Genomic DNA, 18,273 nt, shown 5'->3' on the forward strand with positions numbered 1-18,273 from the left:
TGGCGGCGTAAGGCAGTGGAATTCAAATGGATGTAATGGGGGCGTGTTTTATGTTAATACGTCGTGACCCGACGTAAACAATGTTTTTTTTTAACTGCGCATGCGCCGTCCGTAGGGGTATCCCAGTGCGTATACTCGAAATTAACCGGAACAAGCCAATGCTCACGACGGTGACGTCATTCTATACAAATCCCTATTCGCGAACGACTTACGCAAACGACGTAAAAAATTCAAAATTGTACGTGGGAACGCCGGCCATAATTAACATTGAGTACGCCTCATAACAGCAGCTTTAACTATACGCCGGAAAAAGCCAAAGGCAAACGACGTAAAAAAATGCGCCGGCCGGACGTACGTTCGTGGATCGCTGTAACTAGCTAATTTACATACTCGACACGGAATTCGACGGAAACGCCACCTAGCGGCCGCCGAAAAATTGCATCTAAGATCCGACGGCGTACTAAGACGTACGCCTGTCGGGTCGATCCCAGATGCCGTCGTATCTTGTTTTGTAGATACAAAACAAAGACACGACGCGGGGGATTTAAAATTACGCCGGCGTATCAATAGATACGCCGGCGTAATTCTTTTGTGCATCTGCCCCCTATTGTTTTTTTCTTACCAAACACATGTTGCAGAATACATTTTGCCCTGCATTTGTAAAGAAATAAATTTTTTTTTTTTTATTGGATATCTTTTTTAACAGTACATCATAATTTAATTTAAATGTTTTGGTCTTTTTTAATTTATATAATAAAAAAACCCAGTAGTGACCAAATTCCACCAAAAGAAAGCTCTATTTGTGTGAACAAATTATATAAATTGCATTTGTGTACAGTGTTGCATGACTGCACAATTGCCAATTAAAGTAGCATATTGCTGAATAACAGAAAATGCTCTGGTCATGAAGGGGGTAAAATCTTCTAGGGGTCAAGTGGTTAAATGCCAAGAAATTTACAAAGGGAATTAATAAAAAAATGTTTTGCTTTTACATAAGTGTAAGACCTCCTGATACTTGGGCTGAAAACTCAAAGTACATAAAGCTCAAATCTTTCATTTAGAAAGCTGTACAATTGTTGTAGATTTTCATAGGTGTTTTGAAGAAAGGTCAGATTAATGTATTATTGTTACTGTGTGTCTTTTGTAATATTTTTTTGCGTTTTATCATTAGTATAGAGTTCTCACAAATGTCAACATAAAATGGGGAGATTTAAAGTGAAGTTCCACCCAAAAGTGGAATTTCCGCTTTAAGCACTCCTCGCCCCCTTACATGCCACATTTGGCATGTTTTTTTTTTGGGGGGGGGGGGAGTGGGGGCTTTGGTAAGGGTGGAACTTCCTGTCCCACTTCCTTCTTCCGCCCAGAGACCGCCTCGGCGACTCCTTCTCACGCCTTAGGCGCCCCTCCCTCTGAGCGATCCTCCTGGAACACGTGACAGGTCCGAGGAGATCACCTGTCCACTCAGGGTGCACAGCGCCACTCGCTCATGCCCGGCCGTGAAGCCGAACGCTGTCACGCCCGTGTGCCCACAGAGTGAATGGAGGCGCCGGCAAAGAGGGGGGTAGAGGAGCGGAGCTCCGGAGAGCCGCGTCGCTGGACCGTGGAGCAGGTAAGTGTCTGTTTATTAAAAGTCAGCAGCTACACTTTTTGTAGCTGCTGACTTTTAATAAACCTAATAAAAGGCTGGAACTCAGCTTTAGGTCCCTAATTGAATTTAATAAGATTCTATAAAATTGCACCTATACAAAAAACTAGGGCTGTGCAAATTAACTTTTAATTAATCGATTAATCTTTAATTTTTTTAATCGATCAAAATATTTTTGATCGATTAAAATTCTTTTGATTGGTACTCACCTCTCCGCCGGCTTCTGGGCCTTCAGGGAGTTCCGTCGGAGATCCAGTAACGTCACGGACACCGGCGGGGCTTGCCGTGTCCATCTGAAGGGCTCCTTTGCTGTGCCTTCATATCTGCATGCCAGCGGGACCTCACTATCTGCCACACGCAAGGGCTGTTACACTTCCCTCTATCACTTCCCTCTATCAACCGGGGATGATACAACCATCCACTGGGAGTTGTGATAGTTCCCTTCATGGGACATCTACATGCCGACGGACTGATGTTAACCTCTCCTCATCTGGATTCAGCAGTGGTATCGTTGTACACATTTTTATACCAGTATCATACTTAGCTACATGTTTTTTTATGACTGCTTTTGGTACCGTTTGGTATTACTCGCACCATTTTTACAGTTTATATAGCTACATCGATTTTATCTCCAGTGCAATATTTATTTGGTTACCTACTTTAAGACTATAAAAGTTTTAATGCTATTCCCATCCAGCGCTGCCTTTGTGTGTTTGTTGTATCCTGCTCTCCATTTTTCCAGTGGTTGGTAGCTGCATTGGGAATCAGCCTGCAAGGAGGAGATCAGCTAAAAGTAGTTGGATCTGTATGTGCATTATAATTAATGTAAATTAGTCGATTAATCGATAAAAAAAAAAACGATTAATCGAACAGAAAATTTTTGATCAGTAACAGCCCTAAAAAAACAGGTTTAATGCACTGTGTTGGCATCACATGTAATAATGTTTAAAGCAAATTGCCTGTATTTCCTATGATTAGACCTCCAGATTATTATGGGGACAATTCCCAGCCCCCTGTCACTTATGATCGGTTCAGTTACAGATAAGAAATATGATTGTTACAAAATGTTCAAATCATCATTGACCGTATAGGGAGTCTCTCCCCATAATTCATTGTAGATTTCCTAATAAGATATACAGCCCATTCACTTCAATTACTCCCCAGTCAGGCGTAACCCATAACAATTTAAATCAACTGTCCCAATTCACCTAGTCTTTAGTCCTAAACTGCTGGAAGCCTACTTCTGATGGCTTGCTTAACACCATGGCTAATGATATGATAAAATGCGATCTTATTGATTAAGACACTACAAAATTGCATATTTACCATAAAGTGCCGTATACTGCCAGAAGAACCATTTAGCTTGCCTAGATATTGGAATGTATAAGCCTAGAACATACATAGTAGCAGATGTTTCTCTCCACACAATTTTGCGTCTCCTAGAAGCTAATCTTTGCCGACTAGAGTCTGATTCTTAGAAAAACAAACATTTGGCAAACAAATTGCATAAAAATCCCTGACATCAGCATTAAATAACTGTAATTGAATGTGGTGTTCTTTTGTAGAAACCTGAGCACTTTGTTTTGGTACAAAGGGGTATTAAATACACTGCGCTTTAGCTGACTGTGCTAATGGTTGAAAAACATGTTGTTCTAACTACTTGGATGTAATAGACACTAAATAAAATTTGAGATTAAAGGTGCAGCAAGTGCCACATATATTGTATATTCCATCTATCTTATTATATGTAATTGAATACAGTTCATGGGCATTCAGCAGAAGATCAAGAATAGGTGCTATTGATAACTTGGAAAAAGATTGGCTGCTGTAGTCTTTCCATCGGCACTAGTATTCACCAAGCATATTTCACTTCATTTTTTAAAGCGAACAAAAAACACTATTTAATTCATTTGTCATTTTCAAAGCAAACTCTTCCTTTTATCCATGTCTCCATGCTTTATTTAGCTGAAGAAACTTTAAAAAACACCTGCTAGCTTTTCTGGCCATCTTGAGTGAGGGCAGATGATTCATGTAGCACTTACTTCCTGGAATCTATCTGCCCAAACATGCAGGCAGGAGGGTGTGCTTAGCTGAGAAAGCCCCTGCTCAAGATGAAATAAAAAAATGCTCATGAAGATTCCTGGGATTTTTTTAATTATTTTGGGCTAGGCCAGAAACCAGGAAGCAGTTGAAGAAAAACATTAATACAAGTAAACATAATATACCTTCCGGCTAGCAGCAAAAGGATGACAAATAGTTAAGGTTGATTGAGACCATTTACTTTCTCTTTAGAGATATAGAGATGCTTTCCAATATAATATAGACTGGGCCCCTTTTAAACCCCTTGTTTAACCACTTGCCCCTCTCCCACCATCAAATGACAATGCTGCTCTCGTTCTAGGAGGACGTCACATGACGGCAGAACGACCGCTCAACTGCGCCTGTGCCATGTTTATAGATCACGGCTCGCCCCCGATCTCTGTAAAGAGCCGATGATGCGGCTCTTTAATTATGTGATCGGCTGTGTCCTTTCACAGCTGGTCACATGTAAATGCGGAAGTGCCGTTAATCGGATCTCCTTGCCTCACACTGACAGAGTGTGTTGTGAAGAGAGGCGATCAGTGACATCTCCTCGCAGGGGAGACCAGGACAGGAAATCAGAGCACTGATCATCAGGGGCCTGAGTACAGTAAAGCCCCAGCAGTGCGTAGGCAAGTTACGTCGTCGTAGGAAGCCTATTTTTAGGCGTATCTCAGATTGTGGGCACGGCGCATAGATACGACGGCGCATAGTTATACTTACGCGGCGTATCTCGAGATACGTTGGCATAAGTGCTTTGTGAATCCGGGCCTATGTGTTCCAATATGGACATGTAGTTGGAACAACTATGGGGACGTGTTCCAATGAAAACTATCCCAATAAAGGACTTACCTCTGTTTGCAGAAAGCTTCTCACACTTCCTGTTGTCTATGGAGCAGGAAGTGAAGGAAAATCTCCTAAATAGGAAATAGCAAAAATAAACCCAATAGAGATTTCCTTTGCCTCTCTGTCTAAAATGAAAAAACTAAAACCACAAAAAAAAACATGTTTTAGTATCAGTTATACTTGGGCCAGATTCTCAAAGGCGTTACGAGGGCGCAACACCATTAGCGCCGTCGTAACACCTCATCTGGCCCCGGGTATCTATGCGACTGATTCTCAGAATCAGTTGCGCATAGGTACCCATTAGATCTGACATGCGTAAGGCTGTTACGCTGTCAGATCTTAAATGTATTTTTTTTTCCCGCCGCTAGGTGTCGCATCGTCGCTTTTCCCCGTCGTCTATGCAAATGAGGTAAGTACGGCGATTCCCGAACATACGCGAGGTCGACGCAGCGAATTAACGTCGTTTGCGTAGCGTACCCGACGCGTAAGGTTGCCCCTGCTAATTAGCAGGCGCAACCAATGTTAACGATGGCCGTCGTTCCCGCGTCGAATTCAATATAAATTACGTCGTTTGCGTAAGATGTCCGTGAATGGCGCTGGACGCCATTTACGTATACATCTAGGCAAATGACGTCGGGGCGACGTCATTTAGCGCAATGCACGTCGGGTAATTTACCCGACGGAGCATGCGCAGTACGCTCGGCGCGGGAGCGCGCCTAATTTAAATGGTGCCCGCCCCATTTGAATTGGGCGGGCTTGCGACGAGCAATCTAACGCTACACCGCCGCAAGTTTACAGGTAAGTGTTCTGAGAATCAGGATGTAAACCTGTAGACCTGCGGCGGTGTAACGTAGATCTCATATATTCCGCTGCCCAGGAGCAGCGCGAATGTATGAGAATCTGGCCCACTTGTGTTCATAATTTGGGCTTAAATTGATCAGGCGGGCTTTGGAATTGTCAAAGGGGCAGGGGCATCAGTCGTGTATTAAACGAATAACACTTAAGCCTCATACACACGCTCGGTTTTCTCGGCAAGAACCAGCAAGAAAACTGCTGGCAGAGCTTTCTTGCCGAGTAAACCGTGCGTGTGTACGAGGCTTTGAGGTTTTTCTGCAAATGGAATTCTTTACTGCATAAGATCATAATCACGTTTAACAAAGGAATTGATGAATTTCATACAATTGTTGATATCTAAATCTATAACTACTATAGGATAATATGGGAATACCTTTCCCAAGGGATTAAAAACGTTGCCCTTGTAAAGTTATAGTGATATTTTCCCCTAAGTAAGTTCTACGATGCGCCGTCGTATCTTTGTTTTGTATCCACAAAACAACACTGAATGTGGGCTAGATCCGACTGATGTACGTCGTAGTACACCGTCGGATCTTAGGTGTATATTTACACTGGCCGCTAGGTGGCGCTTCCGTTGATTTCCTCGTAGAGTATGCAAATTAGCTAGTTACGCCGATTCTCAAACATACGTCCGCCCAGGGGGAATTTTTTTACGTCGCTTACGTAAGGCTTTTTTCGGTGTAACGTTACCCCTGCCTCTTTGAGGTATACGCAATGTTAGGTATGGATGTCGGGACAGCGTAGAATTTTCCGTTGTTTACGTCGTTTGCGTAAAATGTTCGCGAATAGGGCTTTGCGTAAATTACGTCCACGTCGAAAGCATTGACTATTTGCGACGTGATTTTGCGCATGCGCCCTGGGATACGTCCACGGACGGCTCAAGCGCCAGTCGTAAAAAGCGTCAATTACGTGGGGTCATACCAGATTACCATACAACACGCCCACTCCAAGCCTGCTTTGAATTACGCGGGCTTACACTGGCAGATTTACGTTATGCCGGCCCGCATATGGGAGCAAGTTCTTTGTGGATACCCTAGGAGCCACTCTTATTTACGGCGGCGTAGCGCATATGAGATGTGCTACGCCCGCCTAAATATACGCCCATTTTTGTGGATCTGGCCCTTTACGTTTATATATTCTTTAGAAAGTGCACTTCATATTAGAGATTATTGGCATGCAGCCAAGACAGCTGATTGGAGGAAAGGCACACCTCCCCCCTCCTCCTCCACATTGGCAAAGGAAGAAAGTAATGGGCAAAGCTCTGCTCTGAATCAAGCAGCACTCTGCTAATCTATTTATAGCAACCTCCTACGACACAAACTTCAAGCTGCTTTTATCTCCCATCTCAGAGAACTTGTCAGAAGTTATCATGCTGCTGAGCTACGGGACAGAAGAAACACATGGTACCCAGTGCTTTGGAGAGAGATAAGAAAACACTACAGATATATGTGCCCAGCTCATATGTGTGCAGCAGCCCCCCTAACACTTACCTGAGGTCCCTCTCTGTCCAGCGATGTCCACGAGTGTCTCAGCCATCCCAGATTCTCCTTCCTGATTGGCTGAGATACAGCAGCGGTGCCATTCGCTCCCGCTGCTGTCAATCAAAGTTAGCTAGTCAGTCAGGGGAGAGAGAGGGAGTGGGGCTGGGTCGGGGCTCCGTGTCTAAATTGGACATAGGGAGTTGTGATTCAGCTTGGGTGCCCCCATAGCAAGCTGCTTGCTGTGGGGGCACTGAACAGGAGGGAGGGTTATAACCTCAATTGACAAAATTTATGGCTAGCCTATATTTCAGTGATTATTGCATAGCATATGCTTTAACAAAGTCATATATTTTATTTTAAACTTGTATGATACACAAATATGTGTACCATTCTTTATCCTTGTACTACAATTATTCTTTCCTTTGCAATAAAAAATGTTAATGATAAAAAAAAAAAAAACAGGAGGGAGGGACCAGGATCACAGAAGAGGGACCCGATAAGAGAAGGATCCGGGCTGCTCTGTGCAAATTCACTGCATAGAGCAGGTAAGTATAATATGTTTTTTATTTTTATAGGAAACAAAAGACCTTACAATCACTTTAATTATGTCATTTCAATGTATGACATACATTATAATTGTTTTAATGTACAATTTCATTCCTTTTTCTTGATCTCTAACATGAATTCATTAAAATTAGAAGTTGGTTTTACAGAAAAGTCTACCTATGCAAATATGTTTTCACAGTAATAATTTGTGCCACAGATGCAAAGCTTTGCAAAGTGTCTTACACTAGAGTGCTGGTATGTGTACACTTTTTATAGTAAATTCATCCATTTGAAAGGTTCAGCAGGTATAAGCTTTTTTTTTTTTTGTGTCTGACAACACCAAGCATTTAGCAATTTCAAAGCATAATAGATATTCTTTTAATTATCTTTTCTTAATTTTATGAGTAAAAATTATAAAAATAATACAAGACACTCTCGGCAGTCTACATGACATTTTTTAAATAATAAGGACTCATATAGCAAGATATAAAAATTCTTGAATACAGCTAATAAATAAAAACAAAGTATGTGAAATACATTTATAAAATTGTGTCATGCTTCACACTAATTGAGTATAATTGAGTATAAAGACAAACTTTTTTTTTTTTTGGATAGAATAGAGCGTGATTAGAACACCTGTCTGTGAGGAGGATTCATCCTCTTTAGTTGTCATGTTTACCATTATGACAGAGAATGAAAGTGATAGAAAATCCAGAATTATTTGGCTTGTCACTGCAACAGTAATAGAGTGGAAATCTTCCAAACTTCCATGCAATAATATACTGAATAATAATACTATAATAATAATAATATACTGAAATATTTAACCTTTTTGATAGATTTGAAATAAGTCTCAAAGGTAAAAACAAATTCACTTTACAAATTCACAAAAAAAAGAACATTTTTATATAATTGGTAATGTTTATTCATATGAGAAGACTTTTTCAAGACTTTTCATTTGTAACGGGTTGATTGGAAAACATTTACCTATTCAGGTGACAAATTTGCCCACCTCAATGGGTACATAAAAACACAACGGGAAACTCTGTAAAAGCTGAAACACAACAGTATATTGTATTCTTAGTTCAAGACTTAATTGATTATATTTGATGGGTAGTAGTTGGTTATAGAGATTTCAGTAACTCCACATTTTATTTAAATACCTTGATTTTAAGTTGGTCAATTTATAGCAATTAATAGCAGTATATTGTATTCTTAGTACAATAAAAGAAGGTTCAAGACTTAATTGATTATATTTGATGGGTAGTAGTTGGTTATAGAGATTTCAGTAACTCCATATTTTATGGAAATACCATGATTTTAAGTTGGTCAATTTATAGCAATTAATAGCAGTATATGTTATTTAATTTTCCAAAATGTATTCTTGCCAAAATTCTACTTTCTTACAGTTAGGCAGTGAATGTTATTCTTGCTTTTATATAAAGCAACCTCAAAGCTTCATTAGTCAATTCAAGTTTTAAAAGGAATTTGTCATGGTAGAACAATGGGGTCTGCAAAAGCTGACCTTCTCTTAAGATTGCTAGTTCTCTGGCTGCCATGCTCATTTCTGTTTTTAATGCTGTCTGTTACAAAGCCACCCCAAAGATAAATGTATATCCTCCTTCCTAGCCTCTGGGCTTCTATGATCCAGTCCTGTTGGTAATTTACAATTATACAAGTTGTGCTGTGGTAAGTGGTGGCCATGTCAAAGATGTTGGCGGGCAGAGTTTTTTTCAAATCTGAGGCCATCAAATGGGAAAGGCCAGGGACTAAAGAGCTAACCTTCCTTCATTATAAGGAACCGTCCCCCCTTAATTTTTTTTGTATTAGTTGCTAGCAGGTTTGGTAAGATTGTAATTTGTTGCCCCAGATAAAAGCAGAGTTTGAGGAATTTCTATCTACTCATCACCCGCTCCATTATGTAGTAAGTAACTATCTGCAGGCCACACATTTATTGTGCGACTTATGTTTACCTACTTTGTGTATGTATTGCCACTGTTGGCTCTACACAGCATGCAAGTGAGGCCACATGCTTGGCTGTTTATAAGACAATGGATAAAGGACAATCCGCGGATTGTCCTTTATCCATTTATCACTTTGGCAGCTGAGTAACTGCACATTCTGCACCCGACAGCTCACGAGGAGTTCCATTAATTTGGGGTAGTAGCACCTTTCATTGTTGTTTATTTGTTTATGGACTGTTCATAAGACAATACCTGTTAATATCTCACACAGTGCATAGAGTTCTTCTAAAAAGTACCTTGCAAGTTTTTATATTTTATTGTCATGGAACATTAAATCACAGTGAATTGAAATACAATCTTTAATGGAAAAGTGAAAACAGATCTTGTGCAACGTGAATTAAAATGATTGTGATGGAAAAACACAAAATAACTGCCTGCATAATTTATACACCCCCTTTAAACTAGTATTTGGTAGATGCACATTTGGCAGAAATTATATCTTTGTGTGTGTGTGTGTGTCTCGAGCGCTCTCAACTTTGCACCTATGGACACAAGACCTTTTCCCAATTTATTTTTGCAAAACTGCTCAGTCTGGTTGCATGTGGATTTTTAGTGAACATCTTTCTTCAAATCTAACCAGTTGTCTTGCTGTAGGACAAATTCTCTTGTATTTATCCCCTGGCTAATACTTTTTAAATACAATTTCGTAGAGTTGCTTGGAGTGTTTTTTCATTTTCATAATGGAAGTTATGCAGCGATACTGAATCTCCATTTGAAAGCCCTTCACTGCACTGGTGAAGGTAATTTCCATTTAATCAATTATGTAAGAAGATTGGTTGCACCAGTGATGATTTAGATGTGTCATTGCCGGTTCACACTGCTGTGACTTCAAAGTTGACATCCCAGTGCGACTTCATCAGGACTTGCATACAACTTATTTAAAGGAGTTGTAAAGGCAGAAGGTTTTTTTATCTTGCATTCTATGCATTACGATTAAAAGCCCTCTGTGTGCAGCAGCCTCCCCAGCACCCCCTATTACTTACCTGGGCCTCATCTCTGTCCAGCGATGTCCACGAGTCCCTCGGCCGCTCAAGTCTCTCCCTCTTGATTGGCTGAGACACAGCAGTGACTCAAAGTCAGTTAGCCAATCAGGAGAAAGATGGATGGGGCCGAATGGCAGCTCTGTGTCTGAATGGACACACAGAGCTGCAGATCGGCGTAGGTGCCCCCATAGCAAGGGGGGGGGGGACTCGACAAGAGATCGGGGCCAGAAGCAGCGAAGAGGGATCCGAGAAGAGGAGAATCCAGACTGCTCTGTGTAAATCATTGTGATTTTAAGATTTTTTTTTCACTTTGACAAGTATATTTCTGTCAATAATTGTAAAAAAAAAAATTACTCTGCTCCACAATAATTCAATGTTCAAGGACAATAAATTAAAAAACTTCATAGGAGGTGAATATTTTTTATAGAGATTTGTTTTTCTATGTGTATGCTATGTTGCAAAGGTAAATGTTATGTTGTTTTTGCCCTAAAGATAACGTTAACTCTCATGTATTGCATAGTATAAGGGTGCCTACCTGGTAAAGGTAAAATGCCACTATCTTGTCTGTCTTTGAAGCCAGCTGTGTCAGCTGCCAAGGAATTAAAAACTTGGATGACTTAATCTTCCTATTTATGGGCATATCATTTTGCTGTAGATATGGATCAGCACGTGGCTATTACATATGCATGCATGAAAGATAGCAGTGCAATATCTTGTTATTCCAAATAACAGCTACTGTTTCCCAGCATTTATGATTTAGGTATCCTGTTAAATATAATGCTATTTAACTCTTACCACCAATGACAAATCTTCTTTGGAGGTAGAGGAGGGGTAGAGGTATTGTTAGATACATACTGATGCCTCGTACCCACGACCGGTTTTCCCTACGAGAAAACTACAATTTTTTTAGATTGGTCGGGAAAACCGGTCGTGTGTAACTGTGTATGCTCCATAGCAGTTTTCCCGAAACGAAAAATGCCCGAAAAAAAAATTAGAACCTGCTCTATTTTTTCCCGTCATGTCTTTTTCTTGTCGCGAAAACCGCTCATGTGTATGCTTTTCCGAGGGGAAAAAATGCGCATGCTCAGAATCAAGTATGAGACGAGAGCACTCGTTCTGGTAAAACTAGCGTTTGTAATGGAGATGGCACATTCATCATGCTGTAACGGACTGAAAAGCACAAGGCTGAAAAGCGCGAATCGTCTCTCACCAAACTTTTACTAACTCGAGGATCAGCAAAAGCAGCCCAAAGGGTGGCGCCATTTGAATGGAACGTCCCCTTTATAGTGCCATCGTACGCGTTGGACATCACCGCCCTCTGGTCAAGCATTTTTTGGACTGAACGTGTGTATGCAAGGCAGGCTTGAGAGGAATCATGTCGGGAAAAATGTCAGGTTTTGGCCTGTCAGGAAAACCGGTCATGTGTACAGGGCATCAGTCTCGATTTGAAATTTGCCATTGAAACTATACTAGGGAAAAAAAAAAGCACAGCTGCCCATCATAGTAGGAAAGCCAGCGAGTACCAAACTCAGAGGTCTTACTAAAATAGAATAGCGTTCAGCACTTAAAAAGAAATATTACTGTAAGCCGAGGTGCTGTCTGAATCAATCTTGGCACATCTGTCTGATGTAGACCGTAAACAGGATTAGAGCAGGATTTATCTGCTTGACGCTAATTGTGCTTGCAGTTTTTAAACATGCCAGTTTTATTTTTTATTTTTTTCTAATGCTGCATGAAAATTAAGCCTCCCTGATAAATCTCCACCAACCTATATTATTTGGAGATTTATACTGCCCTCTGTTTTAAAGCAGTGGGGGGATCTGAGCACATTTTAGTGTAGAATGACTTATCTAATCTCTTAATAATTAAGAATATTAAATTCAGTTTGAATGTGCCACACACTGAGTGAAGCCTACAGGGGCATGAACGCCAATAAATTTGAATACACACATGTGTAAATAGAAATCCGCTGCTTTATTGTTAATAGGTTAAAGCATACTCCACGTTTTTACATAATTTGGAGTTTCATAGAACAAAAAAAAAAATCTTCACAGGGTCCTATCGGTATTAACAAACTGGCAATGAGCCACAAGGCAAAAAGGTTTTTTAAATCAGTTTTCAAAGAATTTTTTATTCTTTATTGTATTATTGGACACAATGCTTTCTTGTGTTTCTGTTTTTTAATTGATGCTTAAATCAATCCCTGTTATTAAAATTGTAAATATTCAGTATTTTGTTTTGAATTTAAAAATAAGGTAAATGAGCCAGCAAAATGCAGGCATTGGAAAGAACTTAATACATAAATTAATAGCTTATTCTCAGGTAATACAAATTTTTCTCTTCTTGGTTCATAAAACATTATTAAGTAAAATGGAATAGGGACCATTGGCAGCATAGTATGAACTGCCCAATCAGGTCTGCCTTTTTCAGGTTGACCTGATCGGACCATCCATAGCTCTATGAAGTGGCAGATGTAAGTGGGCATTTGTCCACTGACATCCGCCGGGATCTGATCCAATCCTGTCCACCAAAAATAGACAGATAGGGGATTCATTCCCCATCTGTCCGGTGGATCGGATTGGATGACAATTGGATGAAAATGGACAGTTGGTCCATTTTCATCTGACAGCCCCATAGAAAACAGCAGGGCTGTGTCTGTGTCCGCTCTGCATAGCAAAGCGGAGCAGACATGGACCTGTCATCCACCTGCTCAGCGGAGAGATCCCCTACTGAGCCGGTGGATGCGAATTACAGAGATCACCCATGTGACAACAGCCTTGGGCAACTGAAACAGTTGTATATGGGCTTCTCCTGTGCTTTCTGAATACACAAATAGCAGAAGGACAGTAGAAGAGAATTGACCATTCAGTTTTTTTTACACACCCCCCCTTACCTTAGTGTAAAACGTTGGTCTGATGAGTACCTTTTTGGCCAAGGAAAAGGGATTTTCAGTATCAGCAAATGACACACACTGTATGGTGCTGGCTTATGCCCCATACACACGATCAAGATTTCCGTTGGAAAAAGTCTGATGGACTTTTTCCATCGGAAATTCCGACCGGGTGTATGCCCCATCGGATTATTTCCATCGGAAATTCAGAGGAATTCCGTTGGAGTTTAGATAGAGAACATGTTCTCTTTTTCTCTGATGGAATTCTGTAGGAATTCCAATGTGATTTTGGTCGGACAAAACTAGTCTGACCATGTGGTATCTAATGTGATTTATTTTTTCTTTCTTTTTCCAGTTTTGAATAGTGGTGAGGGGTTAGGACCTGTGTCAGTTTTTTTATTGCTCATTGTATTTCAGCTGAGAAAATTTACCCTTATTGTTTGTCCTAGTAACCATTATAACCATTATCACCAGAACATTTTAAGGTGTCACTGGAACTGAAATATAGGAGAAATTTTCCAATGGGACACTTGTTTTGGTTACAAGCAAAGGGGATTTGCCATACTTTGAGAAGATTTCCTCTAACTTCCTATTGTATCGAGAAGTAAGGGAAATGAGGTGCAGACTGCAAGAAAAAATTAAAATGTCAAGGGATATAATTATTATTTACTCTGTTCAAATTTGTCTTTAGCCTTTAGTTACAATTAAAGTATTTTTTAAAGATTTCCAACCCTATGGCCGTGTACACACGATCGGTCAAAACCGATGAAAGGACCGTTTCATCGGTCCAAACCGATCGTGTGTGGGCCCCATCGGGGAACGCCTAACCGATAGGTCAAAACCGATCGTTAGTATGCAAAAGCATCGGTCAAAAAGTCGCGCATGCTCAGAATCAAGCCAACGCATGCTTGGAAACATTGAACTTCGTTTTTTTCAGCACGTCATGTGTTTTACGTCACCGCGTTCTGACACGATAGTTTTTTTAACCGATAGTGTGTAGGCACATGAGACCATCAGTCAGCTACATCGGTTAACCGATGAAAACGGTCCTTCGGACCGTTCTCATCGGATGGACTGATCGTGTGTACGCGGCCTATGTCCCAATCATATTAATTTGTGTGGGGTCAGTGGTGGGACAAGGGTAGTATTTGGTTAGTTAGCATTAACCTATACATAGATTCTATTTGTAAGGATGTGTGTGTATAAAGTGCATTAAAATAAATAAATAAGTAAATAAATATGCACACTCTTAATAATATGGTTGACTCTGTACAGGACTCACAAAGAAGGCACATCAGGAGAAGGCAGTGGAATCCCATCCTCTAGTACAATCTCATCTTCCTGTGTAGGGATGAGCCGAACACCCCCCCCCCGTTCGGTTCACACCAGAACCTTAGAACGGACCGAACGTTCGCGCAAACTTTTAGAACCCCATTAAAGTCTATGGGACTCGAACGTTCGAATTCAAAAGTGCTCATTTTAAAGGCTAATATGCAAGTTATTGTCGTAAAACGGGTTTGAGAACCCGGGTCTTGCCCCAGGGAACATGTATCAATGGAAAAAAAAGTTTTAAAAAGGTATTTTTTTCTGATTTTAATGATGCTTAAAGTGAAAAACATTTTTTTGAAAAATTCCTTTAAACATCGTACCTGCTGGGTATCTATAGTATGCCTGTGAAGAGGCACGCGTTTAGAACTGTCCCTGCACAAAATGAGATTACTATAAGAAAAAAGTCATTTAAAACTGCTTGCGGCTTTAATGTAATGTCTGGTCCCTGCAATATGGATGAAAATCGTTGAGAAAAATAGCATGGGTTTCCCCGCCCCCTTCCCCCAGGTCATTACCAGCCCCTTTGGCCCTATATACTTTGAACAGCAGTATACAGGCAGTGCAAACAAGACAGGGACTGTAGGGTTATCACCCCTGTAACATTTGTTTTGATGTCTGTGTGCATATGTTCAGAAGATTGCAATTCACTTTCTGTCCCAATGACAAATGATTTTTTGAAAATGTGGGTTTTTTAGTGAAACAAGGACTGGTGATAAAGCATCAGTGGACAGGAGACACCTCTTACAGAAGAGAATTTCCCATCCTAGGCGTAGATTTTCTCTCACTTCCTGTTGTCTCCTTCCGTTTGCAAGTAGGAGTCGTTTGTAAGTTGGATGTTTGAAAGTAGGGGCCTGCCGTATATACTCTGAAGAAATTTGGGCCCTAGGTGTTGGTGTTGCCACAACACTGTAAGCCCTCACAGTTAGTCTTGGTGGGTGCTGGAACACCCTGTTGTGAACTATTATATCAAGAATTGTAATTACATACCATTGTTGAACAGTGGTAGAAAAATTGGGCCTTTGGTGCTGGTGCTGGTGCCACAACACTGTATGTCCTCACAGTTACTCTTGGTGGGCACAGGAATGGGCCCTGCTGTGAAATATTATTTTAAGAATTGTAATTACATGCCCCTGTTGAACAGGAGCAGAAAAATTGGGCCTTTGGTGGTGGTGGTGGTGATGCTGGTGCCACAACACTGTAAGCCCTCACAGTTACTTTTGGGGGGCGCAGGAATGGGCCCTGCTGTGAAATATTAGATCAAGAATTGTAATTACATGCCCCTGTTAAACAGGGGCAGAAAAATTGTGCCTTAGGCACTGGTGCTGGTGCAACAACACTGCAACCCCTCACAGATACTCTAGTTGGAGTGCAGGAATGAGCCCGCTGCAAAGTATTGCATCAAAAATTTTATTTACACGCCCCTGTTAAACAGGGGCAGAAAAATTAGGCCTTGGGCACTGGTGTTGGTGCCACAACACTGCAACCCCTAACAGATACTCTAGTTGGAGCGCAGTAATAAGCCCTGCTGCAAAGTATTGCATCAAAAAATGTAATTACACGCCCCTGTTTAAAAAAATTGGGCCTTAGCCACTGGTGACAGTGCCCAGAACCAAAAATGTTCTTACAATCTATCAGCATGATCATTGAGGAGGAAAAGGATAGTCACTCAGCATAACAGGATAGTCACTCAGCATCAACATAGGCAGTCTTGAAGGGATCTGACATTTAAAAAAAAAATATTCAGTTACATCAGCATCACATGCTTGGTAGCTGGTGGTGATCCAAGCCTGATTCATTTTTATGAAGGTCAGTCGATCAACCGAGTCGGAGAGGCGCACCCTGTGATCGGTTACAAAGCCTCCAGCAGCACTGAATGTGTGTTCTGAAAGAACGCTGGATGCAGGACAGGCCAGTAGCTCAATTGCGTACTGTGCAAGCTCTGGCCAGTGATCCATCCTCAAGACCCAGTAAGCCAGAGGATTTTCGGTGGGAAAGGTGTCCAAGTCGGATCTTACCCCTAGGTATTCCCGCATCATGTAAAACAGACGCTGACGATGGTTGCTGGAACCGGTCATACCTTGGGGCTGCGGACTAAAAAATTGTCTGAACGCATCGGTCAGATGGCCACCTTCTCCACCGCTCCTTCTGTGACTGACCGAAGCCTCAGCAACACTTTGTCCAGGACCAGGATTTTATAACCTCCCAGTCTCTGGGAACGCATTGCACAGACATTTCTGCAAGGCCTCCCGAAGATGTGTCATCTTCTGCTCCCTCTGCGCCAGCAAGATAAGGTCCGCAACCTTACTCTTGTAACGTGGATCAAGGAGGGTTGCCAGCCAGTAATGATCCCTCTCCTTGATAGCACGAATACGAGGATCCTTCCGCAGGCTTTGCAGGATCAGGGAGGCCATACAGTGTAGGTTTTCTGAGACATTCGGTGCAGAGTCCTCTGGGTCACTAAGGACGACAGGATCTGCAGCCACCTCGTCCCAGCCACGTACAAGTCCATGGGTTTCTTGGGACTGTAATTGATCCCTTGAAGACTGCTGCTGATGCTGAGTGCTAGACTCCACCTCCATGCTAAAACAATCCTCCTCCTACTCCTCCTCCTCTTCCTGTGTGATAGGCGGGCAAGAAGGAACACTTTCTGGATAAAGGGGGCCTTGAGAGGTAAGGAAGTCCTCCTCTTCCTCCCTCTGTTCTGCCTCAAGGGCCCTGTCCATTATTCCATGCAGAGTGTGCACCAACAGGTGAATAAGAGGGATGGTGTCACTGATGCATGCACTGTCACTGCTCACCATCCTCGTGGCCTCCTCAAATGGTGACAGGACAGTGCATGCATCCCTGATCATGGCCCACTGGCGTGGGGAAAAAAAACAAGCTCCCCTGACCCTGTCCTGCTGCCATATTGGCACAGATACTCATTGATGGCCCTCTGCTGCATGTGCAGCCGCTGAAGCATGGCCAACGCATGAGTTCCACCTGATGGGCATGTCACAGATTAGTCGGTTCTTGGGCAGGTTGTATTCCTTTTGGAGGTCTGCCAGCCGAGCACTGGCATTATATGACCATCGGAAATGCACACAGAGTTTCCTGGCCTGCTTCAGGACATCCTGTAAGCCGGGGTACCTGCCCAAGAACCGCTGCACCACCAAGTTAAGGAAATGAGCAAAACAAGGCACATGGGTCAGTTGTCCCTGTCGCAGTGCGGAGAGGAGGTTGGTGCCATTGTCGCAAACCACCATTCCTGGTTTAAGCTGGCATGGCGTCAGCCACCTCTGAGCCTGCCCCTGCAGAGCTGACAGAACCTCTGCCCCAGTGTGGCTCCTGTCCCCCAAGCACACCAGCTCTAGCACCGCATGACACCTCTTTGCCTGTGTACCTGCGTAGCCCCTTGAACGCCTACAGAGCACCGCTGGTTCCGAGGACACATCAGCACAGGAAGAGGCCACAGAGGAAGTAGAATAGGAGGGGTTGGAGGAGAGAGGTTACCACTGACCGCCCTGTCCAGCGAGGCATGGACATTGCCTTCCACATGCCGGTAGAGAGCCGGAATCGCCTTCCGTGAGAAAAAGTGTCATTTGGGAACTTGCCA

At 42.1% G+C, this 18,273-nt stretch overlaps 1 protein-coding gene across 1 annotated transcript in view; it reads left to right on the plus strand.

The window, feature by feature from the left end:
• The window catches only part of CERKL (ceramide kinase like), a 165,406-nt gene that overhangs the window by 38,415 nt on the left and 108,718 nt on the right, over positions 1 to 18,273 (plus strand). The window lies entirely within an intron of this gene.

The sequence above is a fragment of the Rana temporaria genome, chromosome 6 (assembly GCF_905171775.1).
Source record: "Rana temporaria chromosome 6, aRanTem1.1, whole genome shotgun sequence".
In the NCBI taxonomy this organism is placed as follows: Eukaryota; Metazoa; Chordata; class Amphibia; order Anura; family Ranidae; genus Rana; species Rana temporaria.